Source organism: Dermacentor silvarum, chromosome 3 (genome assembly GCF_013339745.2).
Source record: "Dermacentor silvarum isolate Dsil-2018 chromosome 3, BIME_Dsil_1.4, whole genome shotgun sequence".
NCBI classification, from domain to species: domain Eukaryota; kingdom Metazoa; phylum Arthropoda; class Arachnida; order Ixodida; family Ixodidae; genus Dermacentor; species Dermacentor silvarum.
In genome coordinates, this window is record NC_051156.1 from 126,442,120 (window position 1) to 126,454,885 (window position 12,766).

The window sequence follows — 12,766 nt, forward strand, 5'->3', positions numbered from 1 at the left end:
GATGACGTGAGGCGTACGACGAAGCTTCATGGAAAACGATAAGAGACTTCAGCGAGCGCATCCGGTGGGTGGCGCGCAACAGGCATTTGTGTCGCATAGCTCGCGGAACGCACCTGCCGTAAACGTTTATGTTCGCTCTTTCACTGCTCCATATAGTCGCGCTGTTATCGTCAACACCTGCAGGGAACGTACCTGGCGCAATGCCGAAACATGCGATACAGCGGCAGCGTGTGGTACGGCGCAAGAAGCAAAGCAGAAGACGCGAAGGAAAAAGAAATAAGCATAGGCAATTTTCCTATGGAGTCGTTATGATTTTCTTTGCTAGCGTTGCTTTTAGATTCGCGAAACAATCCAATTTCCCACACCGAGGCTAAAAATAGCCGCATTGTACGTGTTTCAGCCGTGGCCTCTATACAGTAAGGTTGCACATTGTAGGGTCGCAGACGCAGACTTTTGTGCAGACGACAAGTGAAGCATTGTTTGCTGTCCATTTTCGGAAATGTACGAGTAATTACGGAGCGGATAATTCCCCGGCTTTTGTTGCGAAACTACAGTGGAGGAAAACGAAAACCAGTGTGTGTGAGTGTGTGTGTTCATAACCATGGACTGCGCGCTCCCTATCTTTGAAGCCGTGCGTTAAGGCCAAACCCCATGCGCGCGAAAATGCACGCGAGAGCAACAAGCGATGGTATGAGCGACGAAACGGGCCGTTCGCGCGACGTGTCGCGAGGTCGAAATCGCGCGATCGCTCGGTTTTTCAAATTTGAAATCTGTCGCCCGTCGCCCGTCGCCCGGAAGTGCTGTGCTCAAGCAGCCAATAGTAAAACACCGGAACGGGATGTACATCAGTGACGTACTGCCGGATGTCTCTACGTGCTTTCGACTCGCAGCAACGTGCACACAGCGAGCACATAAGGTAATGTTTATGCACGTGCATATAAAAAAAATACTGCAGGACAGTGATAAACAATTTTTATGTATTATTGTGCAACAAAACATCTCATTTTACACTGCATACCGCTGACAACGCGCCACATTTGGTACGAGTAGACGCCCTCATGCCACCAACAATGGAGATCGCTCGCTCATGGAGGAAGGAAACCCCAGGAGAGGCCCTGGCCAGCACGAGCGTATTGGAGAAGGTGTGGCGGAAGTCACGTGTTGTTTTTCGCAAAGGAGCACTGGGATGGGTACCCCAAATGTCAACGTTGCCATGACAACCGCGCTCCTGAAGCTTCGCTGCTGCTCTCGGTCTCTGAAAAGTGAGATAAGATTTTTCCGCCGGTGTCTTTCCCGCAGCACCTTTTGTTCGCGAGAAAAGCTGACTTTGGGGTTTGGTGTGTAAGCTTGAAAGTTGTGTTTTGGGTCTGTGAGTGTGAGTGGCGGCCAGCAATAGATACACTCAAGCAATCACGGCGCGGGTCTTCGTCGTCTTCTTCAACGTGACACGGAAAAACACAGGAGCGCGTCTGCTTCACTAAACCTGCTACAGAAGTGTCGTAAGCTTTGTTTTGACGCGCGTCGGCAGCACACACTTCCGGCCGCTCGTAACAATGCAAGTTCAAAGTTCGCTGCAGAACCCCTGATTGGAGGCGCAAAGAGAGGTGGCACACCAACATGGCTGCACTTCCGGCTTCAAAAAAGTGACGTCAGGGCCTCTCCTGTTTTGTTTCCTTCCTCCATGGCTCGCTGAAGCAGTCGCCTGAATGAGGTTTGCCCGTGCAAGCGGCAGCTTGCGCGAAGGCGATCTACGTCGCGTCGCTCGTCGCTGTCGCGTGCATTTTTGCGCATATGTGGTTTGGCCTTTAAGCATACAATATCAGTGGAGATTCATAAGGATGTATGTGGATTTATGAATGCAACTGCTCAGATATGGCTGAATGCTCACACACATTATATCAAATAATACTTCCTTGAACTGTAAAGACTTTTTTGTTTGGCGAAACAGTGTTGGTTACCTTTGTGGCGCTATCTTGTATTGAAGCAGATGGCACCATTTTCATACAAACTTGTGATGCAGCTGGCTGATAATTAAAATTGATTTATCCTCGTGCAAATGGAAAGAAAGATAATAATATATGCTTCGGTTATATCGCTCAATTCCCCGTCCTTTCTGAAGGCCAGTTTGCGAAAAAAATACTTGGAGTACGCTTAAGCTTCGCCTTTCAGAGTGGAGCGCGATAGCGTTATTGGACGCCGTTGACGCCGACACCGACACCGTATATTCAGCGACATGGAGCCCGATCAAAATTTAGAAAGGCTCGGTTTTCAACATTCCCGCTCAATGCCCGCACTGCGGTGACCGCCCCACCCTACTGCATATGGTCTGGCTTTGTCAAGACATTCCACACGTCCCTCCCGTTCCAAACCCCACCCTCACCTCCTGGGAGGAGCGGCTGACCGGCGCGACGGTGACTGGCCAGCAATGGCTGGTCGACCGTGCCGAGGCGGTGGCTGCTACCTATGGTGCCCCGGACTAAAGGCTCCACCTTCGAGGCACGACTGGTCTCCTCGATATTGTAATAAAGTTTATTCTCCCTCAATGTAACCTAGAACCAAAGTACAGCGAAACACCATCAGAATTGGAGGACGATTAAGCTCCGCCTTTCAGAGTGGAACGCGATAGCATTCACAGATCACTGGCTGCTAATCACGCTTTTTTCGTGTATATTCACATTACAATCCGACGTTATCACGTTTGTAGGTTGTGGTTAAGTCGTACTTTACGATTTTGCTGACGCATTTTGCTTTGACAAATTCAATTTTTTGTTCACTAACGCCTTGCGCCACGCGGAGGGCCTGTGTGGTGGGGGTGGTTCGGGATGATGTTGTTCGGCATGATTATTTCCACCAGACGTCGATGCTTAACGCCGAAGCCGAAGCCGAAACCGACACCGACACCGGCTTTTCCGCGACGCGGGGCACTTAACGCTATGGCGTTAATATTGTGGAAAACGTGCTACCATCGGTTGAGTAGTCGTGGCAGTTTGTTAAGCCCAATCTCGCGACACGCTAAAACAACAGCTCGAATTCCGTTCACCCGAACACCGATGAAGCCATAAGGCGGTATACATACCAAGGTGACTCATTGGCTGTGGTGTTCTTGCTGGGCACAAAATCGCGGTTTATACTCGTGGCCGTGGCTGTCGCATTCCGACGAAGGGAGAGTGATATACGCTCGTGTATATATATCGTCCTTTGGGTGCAGGTTTAAAGACCCCCCTGTGGTCAAAATTTGAATTTGTATTGCTTTTAACTTTGAATTTCAATTTTATTTCTTGTCCATTCAAACGAGGGTAAGTTGAGACTAAAGGCATAAAGCTTGACAAAGGTCTCCACCCCGCAATCGACAGGTTTGACAACAGATTATATACATATGCACACTTTTTCACGTTAAAGCAGCGTTGATTGCAGCGAAAAATCATGGTAAAAATGTCTGTTGCCATTACATTCAATTATGTTCAAAATTATACAGCAATACACAGCAACAGCATACGTACAACAAAACGTTCTCACATCCTAACGGTGTGCTACACGTGGCCTGCCCAAATTTTCATTGTTCCCTAAATATTGCCTCGCGGTTCCGAAAGCGCACATCTTCCTTTGATGCTTTTGCATGGCACGAGTAATCACACTATAGTTTAAGGTTATGTATGCCATAACGGTCCACGTCAGTTGACCGACACAGAGGGCCGTGAAAAATACGCCATCTTTTGCGACTGAAAGGCGGCGTTACACTGTTTACAGTCCTCTCTTGCGTGGAGTTACCAACACGCTGAAATCATGAAAAATCATCAATAAACAATTGATAAAGACTACGAAATTCACTTTTATTTTTCAGAGGCTATGGCGGCATCATTGGAAACGATGACGCAAATGAGGCGGCTCGAACGTAACGTGGGAAATAACGCTGTGTCCCAATTGCACTTTCTGGGACAAGCGTCTCGAGGCAGCGTCACCATCTGGCACGCACATTTTCGTTAGCCCAGTGGAATACAAGAAAAAAAAACATGCAGTAGACTGCACAAGCTTAACTCCCCGCTGCAACTCCGACCTTCGCCCGGACTGCCATGACGTGACACATCCTTTCTCTGCAGGATTTTGTTGGGAGTCGTCTTCACCAAGGCTTATTTCAGCACTGATTTGAAAGGCGGGCAATGCAAAATGTGATATAAATGACTGTGTAAGGGACACCGACACTTATTGAGCCGCTGCCATTGCTTAGGGTTATAATACGAAAAGAACACCAGGGGTGCTATGCAGGATGTGCCGAGTTTCTCGTTCGCACGAGTTTTGCCCGAGTTTGCTCGATGGCAGTCAGTGAACGGAGATAGCAAGGAAAGCGCAAGAACAACGGGCTAAAAAAATGGCGAGATAAAGCCGCGTATGACAACATGAGCGCACCCTGCGCGGCGTTTCAAGCACAAAAGGCTGCGCAACGAAACGCGCCAGCGCCGCGTATTGTTATCAACGTATTATCGCAATTTAGCAATACCGTGACTGTCCTGCTGTCTATCTGCACACTTGCCGTGAGCCGCTTGCCACACCTTTCTCGGGCGCTTCAAGGGCGTGTCTCCTCTTTCGGGCATTATCTTTCTATCCTCCGTCGAATGCGAACAGGGCACATGCTGTGTATTCTTGCACCTACACTTTCCTTCGATCGAATACTTTAAAATACAACAAATAAAATAACGAACAATTTATCTCTTAACGTATCGGTTTTTCGTTTTGAATGCTATAAATTTCTGATGGCAAACGGAGATCGAACGAATTATTAGATTTTGCACTTTTTTGCCGTGAGTGGCGACAGTGAGGCGACAGCTTACAAGCGGATACATTCTAGAGGGTCGCACACACGAGGGAGTTCATACGGTGACAAGTCGCCAGGGGCGTTGCAGTGCTATTGTCGATAAAATCGATGCGATAATGACGCATAAAGTCAGTCATGACAATGATCTGACCATTCCCCGTCTATTAGGGGAAGGGAAGCGCATCGCCGCGGCATGGCTGTTCACCGCAGGCGCTCCACTGAAGCTATTAAGGCCGCCGCTTTACCAACGAAAAACGAGCCATAGAGAGGAGAGCAACGGCTGGCGCTGCAAAGTGGCTGTACGGTACCATGTTTATTTCTGTGCGCGAAGCCTCCGTGATGCATTGTGAAGAGCGAGCTGCCCAGGGAGTCACAATTAATTGCTATTCATTGCTTGCCCAGTGAAGGTGGCTCTGTGCGCATATACGCAGTATTTTGAGTGTGTTGTGCACACCAAAGTGCTTGCCGATTGTTTGTGCTGGAGCTAACAGCGATCGCAGATGGATATCGTAACGACACCGCAGCAATTGCATTTTGGCATGTGAGGGCTCTAGTGTGCAGTTATGAAATGAGACTTCGAACGCAGGAAGGTGTTGCAACTGTTTAGTGTGCAGTGCTTGTGATGAAGAAATGTCATCGTAATGGGTCTAGAAAAGCGGGCGATGCTGACCGTGTTAGCGACACGACCGCTCCGATACATGACGATAGAGATGACAGATCAGTCATCTCAAATGACAGTTGCGATACGTTGTCGTTGGAAAACACTACGCACTCCTCAGCATCGTCGTTCACCACAGCGCATCGACACCTTGAAAGTAGCTACAGTGACGTGCCTATAATTATTTGCTGTGTGCTACGTCGCCACAGTGCGGGCAATGAAACCATGTTGTGGGGCCATCACAGCCTGAGAAGATATACCCGTATGTATAAGCCAGCGATAGTGGGCGCTCAGTACATCACCGATGACAGTGCGTTGTGCGTCTTTTATCTCGGCGGTCAAGACATGTCAAGATTGTTGATGCCTCTCTGCTCAGCACCGGGTTGCTGTTGCCGAACAATAGGTTGGGCGTGACTCGACTGTGGTGGGTGCGCGCACAAGAGTTACATGCTTCGCGTGGGGCGTGATCTATGATTTTGATTGACAGGCGAACTCGCGCCAAACTCGTACATCGCGAAACCCTCCCCGAGTTGAACTCGGGAACATGGCAGTGGCAGCAGCAGCAGCCTGTGTCATCGCATCCAGCGACAGAAAGCGTCAATAGACCGTCTGGACCCGTTCACCTACATGACGGACGTAGAGTTTCAACGTCATTTTCGCCTTTCCAATACGTCAGTGCGCTGGCTGTGTAGCGAGTTAGGCGAAAGCTCTCGTCTGCGGAGACAGCGTGGTGGGCAAATTATGCTTTCGGAGCACAGATTGGTGTGACTAGGTTGCAGAGGAAGAGTTCGTGCGATCGCTTCGGCTCTCTCCGTCTTCAAGCGCCGTGCGTCCACCGTGTCCCAGCGCCAGGCCAGGTCCGGCGGCGTCATTGGAGTACTGGGGCACCTGCAAGCACCTAGGGTTCCAACCGGACCAGCCAACCTGTGGTTGGTTGGTCCATTGTAGCGATCACATTGTACAGGAAGACTCAGAATGGACGCCAGGCTGCCTTCCGATGCAACAGGTGCCGAAAGCAGTCTTTGCAGTTACACGGTGCCGCTGCACTGTACGGGCAGAGAGGCGAAGGAAGTTACTTCGCCAACACGGACCGCCTCGGCCGTCCGAACCTCCACCTCTTTAGGCGGCAAGTGATTTGGCTCACGTACTACGTGAGCAATAGCGTAGATGTGTGGCTGTTGAAGGAGATGGCCAGCTACTTGTTTCCTTTATCGAAGCATGCCATCGCCGACTGGAAGAACTACTACCATGAGGTCATGATGGATGAGCTGCTGGCGCGACCTCCACTCGGGGGCCCCGGGAAGATAGTGAAATTTCACGAGTGCCTTCTTCGCGGCAAGCGAAAGTACAACCGAGGCCGCTTGATGAAGGGCGACAACGTTCCACCGAGCCGCCAAAATTACGGCGATGTTAAACGATCGTGCACCATGGGTCTTCGGCATGGTCGGCGCTACCACAGGAGTGCTGCGACTTTTCAAGGTCGACCGACGAGACGAAGCCATTATTGCAGCCAATGTTCAAGCAGGGGCCTTTATTCGCAGTAAGGTATGGGTCGCATAGAACTGTATTCCAAATTTAGTGGATGTTAGCGAGGCGAGCCTCTATCTGCACTGGGAGACAGTCAACCACAGCGTGAAGTTTGTGGACCCCATCACGAGCGTTCAAACGCAAAACAATAGAAATTTATTGTCAAAATGTGAATCGCCACCTCGTCAGTGGTGGTGACAGGGTAACTGCACCGCTGCTGGAGTAATTCCTGGCATAGATGTCGTGGTAATCAATTAACCGCCACGTACGCTGCGAAGATCATTTCTTGCGTTTGTTAGAAGCCACGGATCGCTCGGGCAACCCAGTAGAAAGACTCTTTCCTGCGGTTGTTCGAAACCATCGCTCGGTGCTAGCCCGTCTGAAGGTGCATCACAAAGTAAAAGAAAATAAAGCGTAGTTTTCTGACCCTTGTATGAGTGCTTCCCTGCATTCGTGAGTGCTTACACGGTAAGCCCGTGGCAAACCACTACTGCGCTAGCAGACGCTCATTCGTTTCGCAGCCTTACTTTAGCGCGAGCAACGAGAGATCTGTTAAAAGCCCAATGTGAAAACCAGGCGCACACCAATCTGTGCTCAGAAATGGGAGCGAAAGCAGGCAGCGAGCCGCACCAATTCAATCCAGAGGAAAGAGAAGCAGCAACGAGCGATCTCTTAAAAGCCTAGTGCGAAAACCAGCGCACACCGATCTGTGATCAGAAATGCTAGCGCAAGCACTTAGCGAGCCGCGCCAATCCAATCCAGAGGAAGAAAGAGGAGGGCGAGCGTCCCCTCGTGGTATAACGCGAAACGTATTAAACGGCTAATTAGTCTAATACACGTTCAGTGCACATATGTAAATTTTAAAATGCTTATAACCCACATTAATGTGACTAATATTATCGTACTAAATGCATTTATTTGATAACATGCTTGTGCCTATAATGCACTCGGTGGAACGACAGACAAGTGAATGAAGGTACGACCATGCACCGACCGTATGATCACGTGAGCCCCAGTTTGTCGACCGCCCATATGGCAACGCCCAAGAGATGATAGCCACCCAGAGTGAATCTAGATAAACCAATGAAACTGGAGGCGTGCCAACGGACAAACTTTGTCTTGTTACCATTAGTTCTTTCATCTTGGGGCGTCGCCAGAGCTCGTGAAGATCCCGAGTTTCGCCAAACTCGGCGCATCCTGCATAGCACCCCAGGTGGTCCAAATTATTCCGGAGTCCCCCACAACGGCGTGTCTCATAATGAGATCGTGGTTTTGGCACTTAAAACCCAATAATTTAATTACATTTTTAATTAACTCGTCTTACGTGGTGCGTGTAAACGCTGACATCATATCACATTACAGTCGAGAAGAAAAGTGAGAAGGCAACTGCCGCGTTCACTCCTCCAATCTTGCCAATGCGAATCATTTCTTGGCGAACATTTACCACTCTGACAGTATCTATCTATCTATCTATCTATCTATCTATATATATATATATATATATATATATATATATATATATATATATATATCTATCTAGCCACCTACGTATTGGTGAACTCATGGTCGTATCGTTAACTTGGTATTTACCAAAACTGGCCTATATATATATATAGTATGACAAGAGTGTATGACGAACATAAATGATAGGTTACGACATGAATATCATGACATGTGTGTCATATGTAGGTCATTAAACAGCTGCCTACGTCTTGGTGCTCTAAGGCGCACGCAGAAGAAAATACGTCGTCGTATGGACAAATTAGACAACGAACGATGGCATTCATTCTGTAACTCGTTGGACCCCCGCAAAGCACTCTCTCGCGTATGGCGAACCCTCCAGGGCCTTCGTTCTTCTCCTCAGCAACGCCACCCCTTTAAGGCACTGGCGCTCCACCAAGGCGATCGAGAAGTGGATGTTGGAGAAGACTTTTGTGCGGAAATTGCAAGCGACAGAATGCTACAAAAGGATCTTGAATTGTACGAAGTTCCCCTCATGCAAGTTTCGGCAATGGACGAACTTTTCTCCATGGAAGAAATGGAGGCTGCTTTAGCCATTTGCAGGCGTTCCTCTTCGCCCGGACCCGACAACGTAGCATATGCTGCTCTCCGCCACCTTGATCATGTAGCACGAGATATCCTGCTGCATCATCTCAATGTCTCATGGAGTGACGGTGTTGTTCCCCCTGAGTGGAAGCGTAGCCGTCTTCTACCCATCTTAAAGCAAGGAAAGTCTCCCCTTGAACTGAAGTCCTATCGGCGTATTGCTCTCGCCAGCTGCGTTGGCAAGTTGATGGAAAGGATGATCCTCACGTGCCTCGAGTGGTTTCTTGAACATTACAATGTTTATCCAGACGCGATGACAGGTTTTCGACGTGGTCGTTCGTCGGTTGACAACGTCATTGATCTCGTGTCATCGATTCAACAACAAAAATCATCCAAACGCATCTCGGTAGCGCTATTTTTAGACGTGAGGGCTGCTTATGATAATGTCTCCCATGAAGCAATTCTTGACGCACTCGTGGCTACTGAAATCGGAGGCCGTACTTTTCGGTGGATTCGTAGCTACCTGACCCAAAGGAGCTTCTTTGTAGTCACTGAAGATGGTCAAACTACCGACCACTATACCAACCGTGGGGTTCCACAAGGTGGCGTTTTGAGCCCAGTTTTGTTCAACCTGGCTCTGATTGGGGTGGAGGAATCCTTGCCACAGCCTGTCAGTCTATCATTTTCCGCAGATGACATCTGCATCTGGGCTTCCGTAGTAACTCGCCAGCAAGTTCGCGCAAGTTACAAAAGGCTGCAACGATGACGTCTACTTATCTTCAGAGACAAGGTCTCGGCGTTTCAACAAAAAAATGCGCGTTAGTCGACTTCACGCGAAAATAGATGGCCGAATATCCTGTGTCTATTAATGGCCAGCCTATTTTGTACAAAATAACCATCGGTTTTTAGGGATCACTGTTGACCGCGACCTCTCCTGGAGCCCCCATGTATCCTACCTAAGGAAAAGACTCCTCTCGATCAGTCACCTCTTCAAAGGCATCGCCGGAAAAGCATGGGGACCGTCGGTGCGTTCTATGCTGCAAAAGCGCTTTTTATGGGTTTCTTGCGTTACAGCACCCCGGTGTTGTCAAGCGCCCGGAGGACTAACCTCAGAGTGCTTGAGAGCATGCAAGCTCAAGCACTTCGAACTTGTCTTGGCCTTGATACAATCTCGACCGGGTGAGGTGGGTCGTCACCGCAAGAATCAGGAGACTGCGATGACGGCGGGCATCATGATGATGAAAAATAGAAAAGATTGTATTCACTTCATTGGTACATGGTTTTGACTCTATCCGAGTCTCGAGCGGTTCTGATTAACACGGGGGCCAGGACGGCCTTAAATCCCCTCGTGGTGGCCGGCGTTTCCTTCGGGAAAGTCCTCTCTCCGGTGGTCAAGTTGACGACCTCCTCGCCCTCGGGTCCTCCTTCTTGGTAGCTCGCCGTTTTCGTCTGCTCCGTAGAGGTGAGAGCTCTCTCGGGGCTGAAGGGGATTATCTCGTCACGGGAAAAGCGCTGGGGCTTGCTTCCCACATTGGAGAGATACAGATTCCAGGCATAACCTGCCGATGACTCCTTCGGGGAACTTGTGGAAGTGTCAGACCTCTGTCGGGCGGTCAGTTGGCGACCTCCTCTCCCTCGGTCTTCCTTCTTGGTAGCTCGCTGTTTTCGTCTGCTCCGTAGAGGTCAGACGCTCTCTCGGGGATGAAAGAGGATTATCTCGTCACGGGAAAGGCGCTCGAGCTTGATTCCCACACTTCACAGGTGCAGTTCCAAGCCGATCATAACAGCCCGTCCACCGCCACAGGAGATCTCGAAGGGGTTGCAGCATCCAAGCACCTCGAAGAGACCATAGACCCTGTGCCTCTGCTTTGTTTCGCCGTTCGTTCCAAGGCAGGCCAGGTGACACCCTCTGGAAATAGACCACGCCAAGCCCAAGGCACAACAAACAGAGAGCACCCAACTAACCATGAGAACTGCCAGGTTCACACATTCTTCACACAAAACCTTATCAGAATTAAACCTGCAGCCCTCGTTCGAGCTTCCCGAAAATTAACAAAAGGAAAAACTAGACTTAAGTGCATATTTCAATTAACCTAATACCTAACGTTTTTGTTTCTCCTGCCCGGGAAAGCCACATTTATTGAGAGACCCAGAGTGCATTGAAAATGATCAGACGGATAAATGCTGCGCAGTGAGTTAGTTACTCGTTGGGTCAATAGTATCTGCCAGTACCAGCGCTTCTAAGGCAAAATGTACTGCGCTCTGATGACCGCTTGAACTCCTAATTAAGCTGATTCATAAAGTGGCATTTAAAGCCAGAAAACCAAAAGCCATACTCTATCTGCAATGGTAGCCGATAAACGCACCTACCCTGTAAGCATTGAATTACCCAAAATGGTTTGTTTCTACAAACCTCCAATGTCAATGCCTATCTACAAAAACAGCGCGTTCACGAGCCACCACCGTTGCAAAACCTGCTTCGCAGTTTTATTTGCGTAACTGGCGCGCATAACAATCATCACAATGAATCACCGAGATTAACGCGGAACCTTTGAAATTAAAAGAAATAAGGTCTTAATAACTAACAAATGAAAAAAAAATGCAACGTGCTCTATTTACAAATTCACAAACGGGAACCTTATGGAGGCGCCCAATTCGACAATTACTACCTCCTAATGCGCACTCGACTAGGTCGCAATCTGAAAGTCATTGGGCCTAGCCATGGGCAATAAAGGGTGCCAGACACACACTGCCCCCTCCCGTCACCTGTCAATTCGTGTGGCCGCAGCTTTCTTTTGCGTCTCAGGGAGGGAGGCCGTAAACGCGAGGAGAATCGCCATTCTTCCTTTGTCTTCGCTCTCGCGGCGCAGTCCCCCTCATTGACTTTTTGACTGGCCCTGTGCTTGCGCGCGTACCTCATCCAGGTTGCACCTTTCAGCCGCATTCCTACTCGCGCAGACGCGCCCTGTTCTGTTGTCAGCCGCCTTTGGCGACGTCTCCGTTTTCTCACCCACCGTAACGAGCCCTTTGAAGTTCTGCGTGGTGGCCTGTTCCCTTCGCTTACGGGCTGCGGTGTGTCTGTCTCGAATTTGCGCTGTGCTAAATACTTCGCTCGTTTGCGCTGTCTGAAAAATGTTTGCCTCGCCAGGCGGTCACCGAATGTGCATGTGCAATCCTCGATCGTCCGGGTCCTGCCCTGTTTGGCCGCCATATCAGTCTCCTCTCCTTTGGACGATTCCGGAACCCCGCTCAAAGGCGGAGGTACAAGGGAGGTTTTCAGCGCCTCCTTGACCTTTTTAGGGCTGCTAAAACAAGCCTTGTCTCCGCTAGGAACGTGCTCCGGAATAGCCACTGTTTCTACCTTCGCGACGTAATTGCTCTCTTCTGCCGCGATTCCTTCTTTAACAACCTTCAAATGGTCTAAATAGCCCTCCGAATGTGACAGCTCCAAATTAGTTTCTAATTCCTCTACCAGCCTCTGCTGCGGTATGCCCTCTGAGCCGAATGCCTCCTCGCTAGCACCTTTTTCCCCGCTTTCATTAGTTATGTGCTGCGCTTCCCGAGTGCCTATGTCATGAGGCCTTTTCCTTTCTTCATTGCCTTGCCTTATCTCCGCCGCGATCTCATGAGCCTGGGGACGCGGGAGAGCTTGGGCCGTATAGTCGCCAAAACTCAGACCCTTTTTCTTTAGCAGCATTTCCGAGCGATTTGAAAATAAGTAGGGG